This window comes from Pleurodeles waltl, chromosome 8 (genome assembly GCF_031143425.1).
Source record: "Pleurodeles waltl isolate 20211129_DDA chromosome 8, aPleWal1.hap1.20221129, whole genome shotgun sequence".
NCBI classification, from domain to species: Eukaryota; Metazoa; Chordata; class Amphibia; order Caudata; family Salamandridae; genus Pleurodeles; species Pleurodeles waltl.
Genome location: NC_090447.1, coordinates 880828481 through 880840951, shown reverse-complemented (window position 1 = coordinate 880840951; position 12471 = coordinate 880828481). Strand labels below are relative to the sequence as shown.

The following is a 12471-nucleotide window of genomic DNA, read 5'->3' as shown; positions in this document are numbered from 1 at the left end:
CACCCCTAGGCTTGTACGTATTTTCAAATTTTACAGTGGATGTCCCTAGGTGTCATTTGTAAAGTTTAGGTTTTTAGAAACGTTGTGCCTTCTTTTCAGCCTCTTTCTCTTGTTCTACATCTTTATGTTTGGGTCGCGTCTTCTCCTACTCGACAAAAGTGGGTAACATTAAGAACACTTTTTTTGGTACTTTTCCAGTCCCACATTTACATAAGGCTCCCCAGGGCAGATGTTGGACCAGATTCATAAAGAAAGTTGGGAATTTACTCAGTGAGGCTTACGTTTTAAGAACATTTCTGGCTATCATGGAGTTTGCAAAAACAAAACAAAAAAACAGGGGTACAGAAGGGAAGCTGTATCTTTTAAAGTTCTCCGGCGTTTAGACATGCATAAACATTTACTGGTTGGATATGTAACAAGTTTACCTTTAACAGTGTAAATGTAACACATCCGTGCATTGCAAAGATAAACTCTTCAACGTGGGGAAAATATTTTCCCAAGTGGAGAAACTTCTCCCAAATACATCACCACCAAATTTATAGGTGTTCCCTCTCTTTTCTCACCTTGAAAACAGAATTTACTCCTGCTCTTGACATAAGTAAATCTGCAACCATTTTTTGGGGGGGCCACTGGCTGCCATAGGTCTGAAAATATCCACAAAATTGTGAGCATTACAATGTCTTGCTCAAGTCAAGGCCCCGAGCCCGCTCAAGCCGTGATCTAATCCTATGGAGGTTCTTGGTTTGCTCTGGGTCAGGCACTAGTGCTTGAATTGCTCAGCCAAACAGGGGCTATGCTTTTCCACAGTGCATCCAGGCACTGCCACTCCTAACAATGAGACAGACTCTCAAGACTTCGGGGAGCATACATCAAAACTGGTACAGTGCCAATAAACGAGAACATCTGTTCACCATGCCCTAACTCTATTCAACTAGGTTGCTAATGAAGGCACACATGGTTCAGTTGACTATGGTGCACTATAGCTTTTGGTGATATTCAGAAAATACTTTATTCATAGTGTTCTTGCTTATAGAGAGTGGCCCATCTCATGCGTATATATGTGGGAAGCATCCCGAACAACGAGTCGTGAACCATGACGTCTTGGAAAACAAAAGCGAAACAACGCTTTTGTTTTCCACAACTTCCTTGTTTTAGGGCCTTAACCACGCATGTGTGAACCACGTACATGCGTAGTTAAGGCACAGAAGAAGGGAGTCGACGCGCTCAAGGAGGAAGTAAGTTGGTCTGGGACTGGGGCTGTTTTGTTGGGGGTGGGGTGGGGGGCTCAGGTGAGTAAGGTTTAGAGGCGGGGGAGGGGAGGGTCAGGGTTTAAGTTTTAGGGGTGGGGTTGGGATGCTTTAGGTTTTAGGGGCGGGGTGGGGAGTTGGGGTATTTTTAGTTTTTGGGGGTGGGGTGGGGGCTCAGGGTGATTAGCGTTTAGGGGCGGGGAAGGGGGGGTCAGGGTTTAGGTTTTAGGGGTGGGATGGGGGTTGGGGTGCTTTAGGTTTTAGGGGATGGGGGTTGGGGTTGTGGTAATTTTGGGGGTGGGGGTTGTGGGAGTGAGGGGGTCACGGTAATTTTTAGGGGTGGGGGTCAAGGGGGGACACATGCTGGAACCATGCATGCTGATCACTAATGCCTTTACCAGGAATGCCTTTACAACGAAAAATCATTGTTAAGGCATTCGTGGTAAAGGCATTAGTGATAACAACTAGGTCGTTGTTCCGACCTCGTTGTTCAGGCATGGGTGGTTGAAGCACTCATTGTTTCGACATATAACCGTATATGTAGCCAATGGATATAGGATCTACAGTCCCTGAAACATTTGTTTTTCACTCTGACAGACCTGGTAGATTTATCTGAGCAGAATACGAGTTCCCACATAGATGCATCATATGTTCTTGTCAAATGCCCACTAAAATACTGCTAACACTCCTTTTATCATAAACATTTACCATCCCTAGGAGAAGGACTTGACATAACTAATGGTTGGTCGCAGCCAGTTAATAGTTGCAGGGTAACAGCCTTCATGAGGTGCGCCCCAGTGGGAAAACTGCCTACTGGCAATCCCTCTGTAACTCCATGTAGTCTGTGATGACTGAACCACCTGATTGCATGTGGTATGTATGAGTTTCGCTTGTGGTGGGAGGTGGGGTACTTGTAGTCTGGTGCCCCCACCCCCCCACTGTATCTGTGCAGTCTGTAGTTGCTATATACTGTGTGGGTTATATAGCTCCTGGCTCTCTTTTCCTGTCTGCCTTCCATTGTTGCTTCTCTTTCCTTCTGTACCGAAACAATTTCAAAGACAGGTGTGTCTGTCACACTTGAATCCACCATGAATGATCATTTGAGTTCACCTTCCCTTGTACAAGTCACTTCCAACTGGTCAACTGCACAACTGAAAGAATCGACACCTGAACAAAAAAATGTAGCCAAGTGCCTGGCCAAGCCTGCACAAATACACAAACAAATGGGTTGTTTGTTTATTTTAAGTATCTTGTGTCTTGCTCTTCTGAAAAAGACAGGACCGGGAAACAGTGGCTGAATCCTAATAGTTATAGTTGCATGGCTGCTATCTACCAAGTCAAACTTACAATTCCCCTAGGTATGTGGTTGTGATCCGGGCTTGGGGCCAAATATAGATCTGAGAGGTTAGTTGTGGAATAGATGCTCAGCACCCAGTACCTCAGTTATTGTTGCCAGAGCTATTTTCTGCAGTGCCCCAGACTTGTCACGGGTATTTCATGGCACATCTTGACGTCACCCCTCCTACAGTACTAGACGAATTCCGGCACCACCTGGTTGTGACCCGGACATCAAATATACGTGTGTCGGTTCCAGTCTAAAGCAGGGCAAGAAGTGGCCTTCAATGACCACTTCTTTCAGGAACCTCCCAACAAAATCATCGATCTTGCCCACATGTGCTTTTATCTCAATGTCTGAAAACTCTAATAAGTTCCTAGCTAACATGAGCCAAGGTCTTCATTACTGGTCTTAATATTTTTCATTGTACTCCTTGATCTCTGCTTCACGCAAACCTGCTTTGTCCATTTGTTATAAAAGTCTTGTCTGGTGCCAATTAAAATCCAGCATAGGGTAGACGCTGCCAGATAGAGAGGTATCATAAGCCTTTCCCATGATATCATAGCTGTTGAATTTAAAAGACAACTTAGCTTTGCACTATACAGGTTTTTTCAGTTCAGCGACTGCTGGAATTAGACTCTCCTTTAAATGTTCACCCCAGCCTAAAGCAGGAGGTAGACATGCTGCACCCACAAACAACAATCTCCTAGGCCTTTTGAAGATCAGGTCTGGAATGCACACAGTTCCATAGACGTATACTTAGTTCCTGCATAACTGCCCGAACATAGCCCTGCACATTTATCACACTCAGCAAGGCCCAAAGGAAAAGCCCTTTCCTTATAGAAGTCCAGGCAGGATGCCCAAGGCACTACTTTAGGTGTTCAGGGAGCATCATATATATTGCTGGGCATTTGGCAGACCTCTTATCTGCACGCACCACTTAACAGACACAGAAGAGAGGGTACCAACAACACATTAGTGGGGCTGTTTAACCAAACTGAGAATTAAGTTAGTCAGACTGTAGGGGAGAGCAGTAGACCTATATCAGACTCTCCGCAATAGTCCCCAAATATATCTAGTCATTGGGTCATGAAGTCTAATATGAGGCAACATTTTATTGTATTTATTTTATTTGGGATTTTTGTAAAGTACTATTAGACACATTACAATGGACTCCGAGTCCTTGTAGCTGTAGTCATAAAAGGGGCACAAAAAGCACGCCTGCACAAAAACCTCAAAGGGAAGCATCAGTTCATCAAGCAATAAGGGTGGATAATACAACAAGCACGCATTGGTGATTAAATACATCCCCATCTAATGACAAACCCTCAAGGATGAGCAAACATCTAGAGGGCTAGAAAAAAGAAGTCAAAGTCCATTTTAGGCATCTGAACGGGAAGTGCATACAGAGTGGGATGAAGGAGCTATAGAGAAGATTACTCAAATGCAAAGGCGAAGTGATGGGTCTTTAAGGACCTTTTATTTTTGAGTTAACGATTTCCCTGTCTCAACTGATTCTACCAGATTGAGCCCCGAACGTGGAAGGACAGGGTTCAATCTCCTGTATGGGGGTAAGTAGGGTAATCAAGCAGTAACTTCACTATAAGTTGCAACCACCTGATTGCCGGTCTTTTTGTGTTAATTTCCTTTTCTGAAACACTGTTTAGTTGACCACTGCCCCATCTTCCTTCAAAATGCCCTTGTAAACATTGAGACCATTGTTAATACTGTGCCACAACACACATTGTTCATCTTGTTACATGCATTTAATAGTCCAACAGAACGCCTATGCCAGGCAATAAAATATTATCAGCTTGCTGCTGTCATTTTTTATTACTTGCCTTTTTTTATTATGCATTTGTTTCAGTCTATGGACTGTGTACCTTTTAACAATTAAAATCTTGGTGTAGGTCATGTGCTTCAATGCCTTGTGTTTTTTTTGTGCTAATTTCTACCCTACCTTTCTGGCTGCTGAATGTGGTCGAGATAGCCTCCACGCCTGTATTGCTGAAGAATGCTGATTCCTTAGTTACAGATCCTGTGAGCAGTGGGTAAACTTGACTATCAAGTGCTGTTTGAGAATGTGGGTAATACCCTCCCCTTGCATAACGTATTCTCCCCTTTTCTCCTGCACTCATTCATCTGATTCTCATTAAGCTCAAGTCCAACCTTTTCACCATTTACTCGCCGTCGTCCTCCAATGAATTCTCATATTTATTCAAGCCTGATTTCAATACAACTACACTGCTTTTATTCCATATACTTCTATCTTTTACTTTGATAGCATTCTTAAAACATTTTATCACCTGCATGAGTTTTGTAAATCTGACAACGACATACAACCCACTGGGGCCCTCACTCTCACCCAATCACCTACATTGACTTCTCTGTGCTTTGCCCTTTTCTTTTCATCAAATTGTTTTTATTCTTTTCCTGCAACTTCATCTCACAATCTCTCCACACCCCAATCTCATTGTACTTAATACCCTAATTCCAATCCATCCAACCTGGACATAACAAAGTGCTAGGTGACCTTCCCTTAAACAACTAAAATGGTGATTTTCGAGTACTAGAATGGGGTGTCATGCTGTGTGCCACTACACATTTTTGCAACTCATCCTTCCAATCTAAAGAATTCACTCTGGATAATTGAATGTTTTCTTTTATGACCCTGTGGAACCTTTCATCTGCTCCATTCATTTCAGGATGATAGATAGAACAATTCTTGACCTCTATCCCACATGACTCTAGATAGTCCTACAATTGTTTGGAACAGAAGTGCGGACCATTGTCAGAAAGCAGAGATTTAGGAAAGTGTTCTTTTTTAAATATCTCCTGCAAAAATTTGATTATTCTGCCCAAAGTTACCTCTCTTACACAAGTGACCTCCACACATCTGCAGTATAAATCCTTCATAACTACCAAGTATGGCATATACTGTTCTCTTTTCAACAGTCTAACAAAATCAATGGCAATCTTTTGTCAAGGACTATCTGGCAGTTTAAGGCAAACCATCTGCACTGAACGTGGTGTCAACTTTTTATCACTGTTCCTGCATTGCATACAATCTCTGACCACTTGTTCAATATCTAAATCCATTCATGGCCACCAAAAACTTGCTCTCAATCTCTCCTTTGCGTTGACAATTGCCATGTGACCCTGTGGTGCCTCATTTATCAATTTATTTCTCAGCTTAGCAGAAGGAATTCATTTTGTCCCTCTCAACAACATACCCCTATCAATTACTAGTTCATTCGAAATTACCATCCATGGCTTAGGCAAGGTTTTTAACTGAACTTGCCCAGACTGCATCTTGTGTATAATATCCATCAATTCACCATCCTTGAATATTTCTCCTTTCCACTCATCTTCTGTTAGAATTCATAGTGGAACTTCATACACATCTATACTTTACTTTCCTCCTGCACTTCTTCAACTAGCTCATTTTCTTCTTCACCTGAAACTAGTCTAGATAAACAATCCGCTGATAGATTTATAACTCTAGGTACATGTTCCACCACAAAATTAAAATCTTGTAATGCAACAACTCATTTTCTGATTCTAGGAGAAATAAAATCCAGTCCTTTAAAAAAAAAAATCTCTTTCAACGGTTTGTGATCAGTGCATGTCTTAAAACTAGTCCCCCAAATGAAATTACAAAATGTTTTCAATGCCCAGTAAATTGCCAAAGTCTCTCTCTCCACTACTGAATAATTCAATCAGATCATTGTAAGCTCCTAGATGTACAAGCAACTAGTCACTCTAAACTATCCCGTTTTTTTTTATTATAGGCCAAAACCTTTGGAACTAGCATTGGTGAGTATAATAGTCAGGAATGAATGCGTGCAAGTTGGGTGCTTTTTGTAACTCCTTTTTCATACCTCAAATTCATGTTGACACTTTGTGGCCCATTTGAACTCCCTGTTCTTTCCAAGCAAGAGTCTCAGGGTGTTAGATTTGTCTGCTACATTTTCTATAAATTTGCCATAATATTTCACCATTCCAAGAACTAACTCCTCTTTTGTACAATGTGTGCATAACTTTAAAATGGTGTTGACTAACTCTTTCTTCAGTGCAACACCTCTTCCTGAGATAAAATGTCCCACATAATTAACCTACTGCACCGCACATTTTCATTTTTCTTTCTGTAGCGTTAATTATGCTTCCACTAATTGTTTCTAACACCATCCGATGCCATATCCCTCTGAAAAAAAGAGGATGCCGATACAATTCCAAAAGGCATCCTTTTGAACTTGAAAGAACTCATGGGGGTTATAAATGTCTTAAGATCTTGCAAACTCTCAACCAAATGTACCTGATGGCATGACTGCATCCGATCATGTGTTGTAAAGAATTCCGCTCCTGCCAAAGACAAGACTATTTCATCAATATTGGGAAGGAGAATTGTATCAACTATTACCTCTCTGTTAAGAGCTTCTAGGTCCACACAAAGTCTAATGTCTCCATTGGCATTCCTGGCTACAACAATTGGAGCCAACCACTCAGTGGCTCCCATTAGTGGTATTATCTGACTGATTAATTTCTGTTACTCTTGTTCAACTTTATCTTGTAGAGTAATCAGAACCTTCCTTACCTTAGCCACTGTTGATATTGTTCCTTTCTTAACTTTATAGAGTGTTTGTAGCCTTTCCCACATCCAAACTATTCTTTAACAGCATGGGAAACTCTTATAGGAATTCACTAGAATTTGATTCTACCTCTTGTATTTGTACCTGAGGTTCTGCACTTGGATTCTATGTAACACCCAATAGACGGTGATGTGTTCAGCTACACAGATTATCACCTCTTGTTGATACATAAATCTTGCCAATCATATATTTGTTGCCAGTTCAATGCACACATTGAAATAACCTAACAAGCTTATGGACAATCCTCCATTAACACCAGGTTGTATGCCCATGGTATGCAATTTATTCTTTTCTTGAAACCAACATACATGCATGTCCCTAGAGAAAATGGTTAGGTGGGACCATGAGTCAAATTTCTTTTTCAGCTCCACACCATCAATTTTAACAAGCCCACTAGGATGCTATTGATGTGTTCCTTTAATTTGAAATACAATATTCTAGGTGATCTCTTTTACCTCCTTATTCTGTCCTTTTCTTTCTTTATTCTTTAATTTTTTTTGAAAATGGCCTTTCTTTCCACTACCATGACAGATCACACCTAGCGCCAGACATATTTTCGCATTCGCTCGGTGCCTACCACTCCTCTCACATCGAAAACATTGCCCTATAAATTTAATGCGGTCTTCTTTCATTGCCTCCTTCGGTACCTCTGTATTATTTTTTATAATGCATACCACTTCCTCACTCTTTGTAGACCATGAATTTGATCTACTCATTCAACCTTTTAACTCACATATGCACTTAATCACTTAATCTTCCACCCTTTTTGCTACCAAGATCACTTCCACCAATGCAGCTCATCATTATGCCACAATTATTTTCTAATTTTGTCATCTCTGCATCTTAAAACAAACTGACCCCTTATCTGATCCTCTGTGAACCCCCAAATTTGCAAGTGGACACAAGTTTCCTAAGGCACGTAATACAGTCTTTTACTGTTTCTTCTCTGCATTGTTCTCGGAGACCAAAATGGTACTGTACCATGATCCCATAACTCAGGGTTAGTAGTGAGGCTCAAGTTTCAAGATGCTTGTTTCAAACTCATTCAAATCTCTTTGTTCTTCCATACTCATCTTAGGTAATTTTTCTAGAACTTCCTGGCCCTCCCCACCTAGACAGTGCATTAACAATAAATAATTTTGCTCAGCACTTAAATTGGTTCAACACACCCTTCCATAATGCCCAAATATTTTATAGCTGGTTCCCTAGGGCTGCTCAAGAAAAATGGTGGTGGAGTCACATTCTGCATTTTGTATATATATATATATATATATATATACACACACACACACATGCTCACTAAGTGTAATTATAGCAATCTGTAGAGCACACCCATAATTATTCTTATTGTCACTGTGCAGTCACTGTAACCTTACAATCCAGTACTATTTTTTTAACTTGCCTGTTGAAGAATAGAAAATATTATTTTTAGTTGTTTTTAGTTCAGCAGCACCCTGTCCAATTTTCTTACCTTTCTTCAAAGATACAAAGGTATGCCTGTCACCGTGCCAGGATTCAAGTACTTCTGCAGCATGTTGATGCCCTCCACAGTAATTACTTTGCTTGTACTTCATGTGCAAAAATAATTGACTGTCAATTGTTCAATCCTTTGGCACAGTGAGCACAGAACCTGCATCTTTTTGAACTACCCTGTTCTGATACTAATATTATCCAATCTTGCTGCACAACCATCTGGATGGACTCGGGGATGTTGCAAGTCCAGATGGGGCAACTCATTTCCTGTGGTTTCAACATATCAAGAATACTCTGATTGTCCTGGACTCAAAGGACTTATGTTTCAAATTCAACCAAATAGCCACTGAGTACTGGTCCAAGACAGTGCAGTGCTAAGAAGAATTCTAGGACTCAAATATCTTAAGGTTAAAACTAAACAGAAGGGAACAGTACATTGATCCCCAGCAGTTGAGCTCTTTTTATCTGAAATGTAGATTGGGTACTCTTGCTCTTTATGAATTTACTAGTAGACGGTCCTTGGAGGACAACCTTCAAACAAAACCATATCATATGTAAATATGAAGAATGGATTTTCTTTTCTGGGTTAATATTCACTGATACATACAGTAATAATTAATAAAATGATGGATCCTTAGTTGGAAAGCTGGATATTGCTTTTATTAGTTATTAATCCTCAATAATTTTCCTTAAATGCATATGAACTTTGCATGTATACAACACTTGTTTCATGATTGATCAGTGGTGCTGGTCACAAAGCTGTATACTTTCTCAAACAGATATGCATCTTAGATGTCTGTAAATAGTCACGGTCCCTTCAGCAGGTGATATGTCTTGTACCTGTAGTCATTTTGTGGTTTGTGTGTAAAGAAAGGAAGTTCAATTTGTCTTATATAAGATAGATAGATAGATAGATAGACAGATAGATAGATAGATAGATAGATAGATAGATAGATAGATAGATAGATAGATAGATAGATAGATAGATAGATATATTTGATCCAAAATAGACAGCGTGCACTTCAGGATCCATTTCTTTAGCTATATTTTATTTCACAAAGTTACAATTTACCCATACAAAACCATAGAAATTCAGGAGTCATAGTTATACTTATTTTTAAAAAACTATAACTCGTTGTCTAAAGTTACTGTTTACCACAATTTATAGTTTCTTCAGATAAGTATAACTATAAAGGGGACTGAGTCCTGTAATGGTTGCCAGCAAAAAAATTTCCATGGTGCTGGCAGCCAATCAGCGTGCTCGCTCACTCCCACGGAAGTGAGATAGCCCAAGGAAAATAAAGCTCCCCTGGTCAATCAGAACGCTCTATTTTTTAAATTGGTGCACCCGTGAGAGTCTTGGAGACTCTTGAGAGCCCAACTGCCAAAATGTACAATTATGTTAAACCCTTAACTTCCTAAAAACTACTGAACAGATCACAAATCACAAAAAGCACAATCTGAAAACCAAAACCTAGCTTCCTACCGAATCTGGTGTAATTCTGCAGTTTTTGCTAAACCCTGTCTTGGAGAATGGAGAGTTTATGTTTTGGGACCCTTCTTTTTTTCTCAGCCCCCACTTGACGGATTATACCGAAACTTTCCAAGAAGGAGCTGAGGTGGATGAACTTTGTTTTTTGGAAAGTTTTGTGAAGACTAGTCAAACGGGGCCACAGTTATTAGCAAACCAAAAATGCACCATCTATGGAAAAGCAAACCTAACTATAACTACCTAGAGATAACTACTCCTAGGTAGTTATAATCAGGGCCACTAGAATTATGTGGCAGGGAAGGGTCAAATTATGTGGCAGGGATGAATAAATTATGCATCAAGAAAAGGCACATTTTGCAGCTGATTCTGGATTCTAGCTTGGCTGATGAGGGGTGATAACCTGAAACCGGTCCCAGTATGCTTGTTTCGGGTCCAGGGAGGACCTGGCCTGGGAGTTCGGACTGCACTGTTCCCATGGGGAGCAGGGTCAAGACCATTTTGCATATGGCTGGGTCCAAAATGGGGTGGTGTGGTGGGCAAAACAAATGATGAATGAAACCCAAATCTTTGTGACTGGGGGTGAATGTTTGCCTTGTTCAGCATTCCTTCCATCATCTGTTCTTTTTGCCTTTTTTTTCTGTACCTTGCCCCCATGCATTCTTCTTTATGTCCTGCACATAATTACTCACTTATATTGTATCTGCTAATGCAACAGATTTGTAGGTTATAAGCAATAACCTGCTGTTGTTTATTCAGAGGTATGGGTACATTTAGCTCATTATCTGTGTTTCTTACTAACTACTTATTTACAGTGGCGGCTCGTGGGAGGGAAAAGGGGTGGGGAAAGTGCCATGTGTGCTGGGGAGGGGACGACAAAAAAATATATAATACGTTTTTATTTTAAAAACGTACCTTTCTCGCCGCTCCCCCACTGCAGGCACAGGCTCCCAGTCTGCCCTATGAACAATCCTAATGCTGATTTCATGCTGCTAATAGCATGAAAGCAGCGTTAGGATTGGATGGAGCACCCTGGCTGGGAGCTCCAAGGCAGAGTGAGAGTCTCTGCCTGCTGTCACCAACCCGGCAACACAGTGCTTGGTTGGAGAGAGCCTAGTGTGCATGTGTGTTTGGCCGGCCCGAGACAGCTGGCCAAACATACATGCGCACTGTGCACTCCCCCTCCTTCCCTGTTAGTGCCCATAGCCCCACCCCTTTTACAAGAAAATGCTAATAAACTTCATTTATTAGCATTTTCTTGTAAAGGTTTTGCAGCTGCTGCTGCTAGCGGGGGTGATGCTCCTCCGCCATAGCAGAGGAGCCGCCCCTGCTTATATACGTCCAGCAATCACTGTAAGGTATCTAAATTATACTACGCTATCCAAAAAAGTTTATAAAAATATTTACTAAAAGAAACAGGGTGATGTTAGGAAGAGGATTCGTGTAAAGTAAAAATCCCTCTTCTATGCTGATTCAAAATATTTTGAATTACATTCTTAGATCATGAAGAAACAGAGTTTCCAGACCTCAGAAGTGGACAGGTTACTGGGAAAGAAGTAGGAATCTCACAGTAGCAACTGAACGTGGTACTCATATGGATGTTTTTTAAACAAGAAAATTGTTCTGTGCTAATCATAGTGTTTTTTTCATAGATAATCTATGAATTTGAAATTACATCAAATTTATTTCTTTACAAGTTTTTTGAGTTTGTGAACTGTTTCCGAAAGAAACGAATAAGTGTTTGAAATACTATATAGACTGCGATTATCAAATACCAAGGTGAGTTAAATTTATGGGACGATATTCATAGTGTATATGCATGATTTCACCTAAAATACTTCAGGGTGCTTTTAATTATATGATGCTTAATGTGCTATATTGGGCAGCGCTGGTAAAGGTTATGGATTACAATTAGGTAACACATCATCTAAGCTCAGATAGTAGATTTGTCTCTCCGGTTATGGCCATGATGCTAGTTTCCATATCACAAAATGGAGCACAGATTGCCACACCAGATTTCACTCTTCTACAGTTATGAATAGGTTACCCACCAGTTTATACATCCCCCTAGAAGTTATTACCTTTAGAAGTCTAAGAAAATCTGTTGTGTGTCAAGTATTTCCATCACATACTGAGGTACTCTAAATTCCCAGTATTCTCATCATATGACAAGGTGGTTAGTCCTATCATATGGCAGGCCATGCTCTGTCATGCCATAGTTTGACCAAGCCTTTCAACAACATAGCAGGTGCTGTCATCCTCTCCTAATGTATTCCC

General features: G+C 40.6%; 1 protein-coding gene across 1 annotated transcript in view; it reads right to left on the bottom strand.

Annotated features, from left to right (window-relative positions):
* STK24 (serine/threonine kinase 24) overlaps positions 1-12471 on the bottom strand; it is a 665456-nt gene that overhangs the window by 355382 nt on the left and 297603 nt on the right. The gene's annotated exons all lie outside the window — the stretch shown is intronic.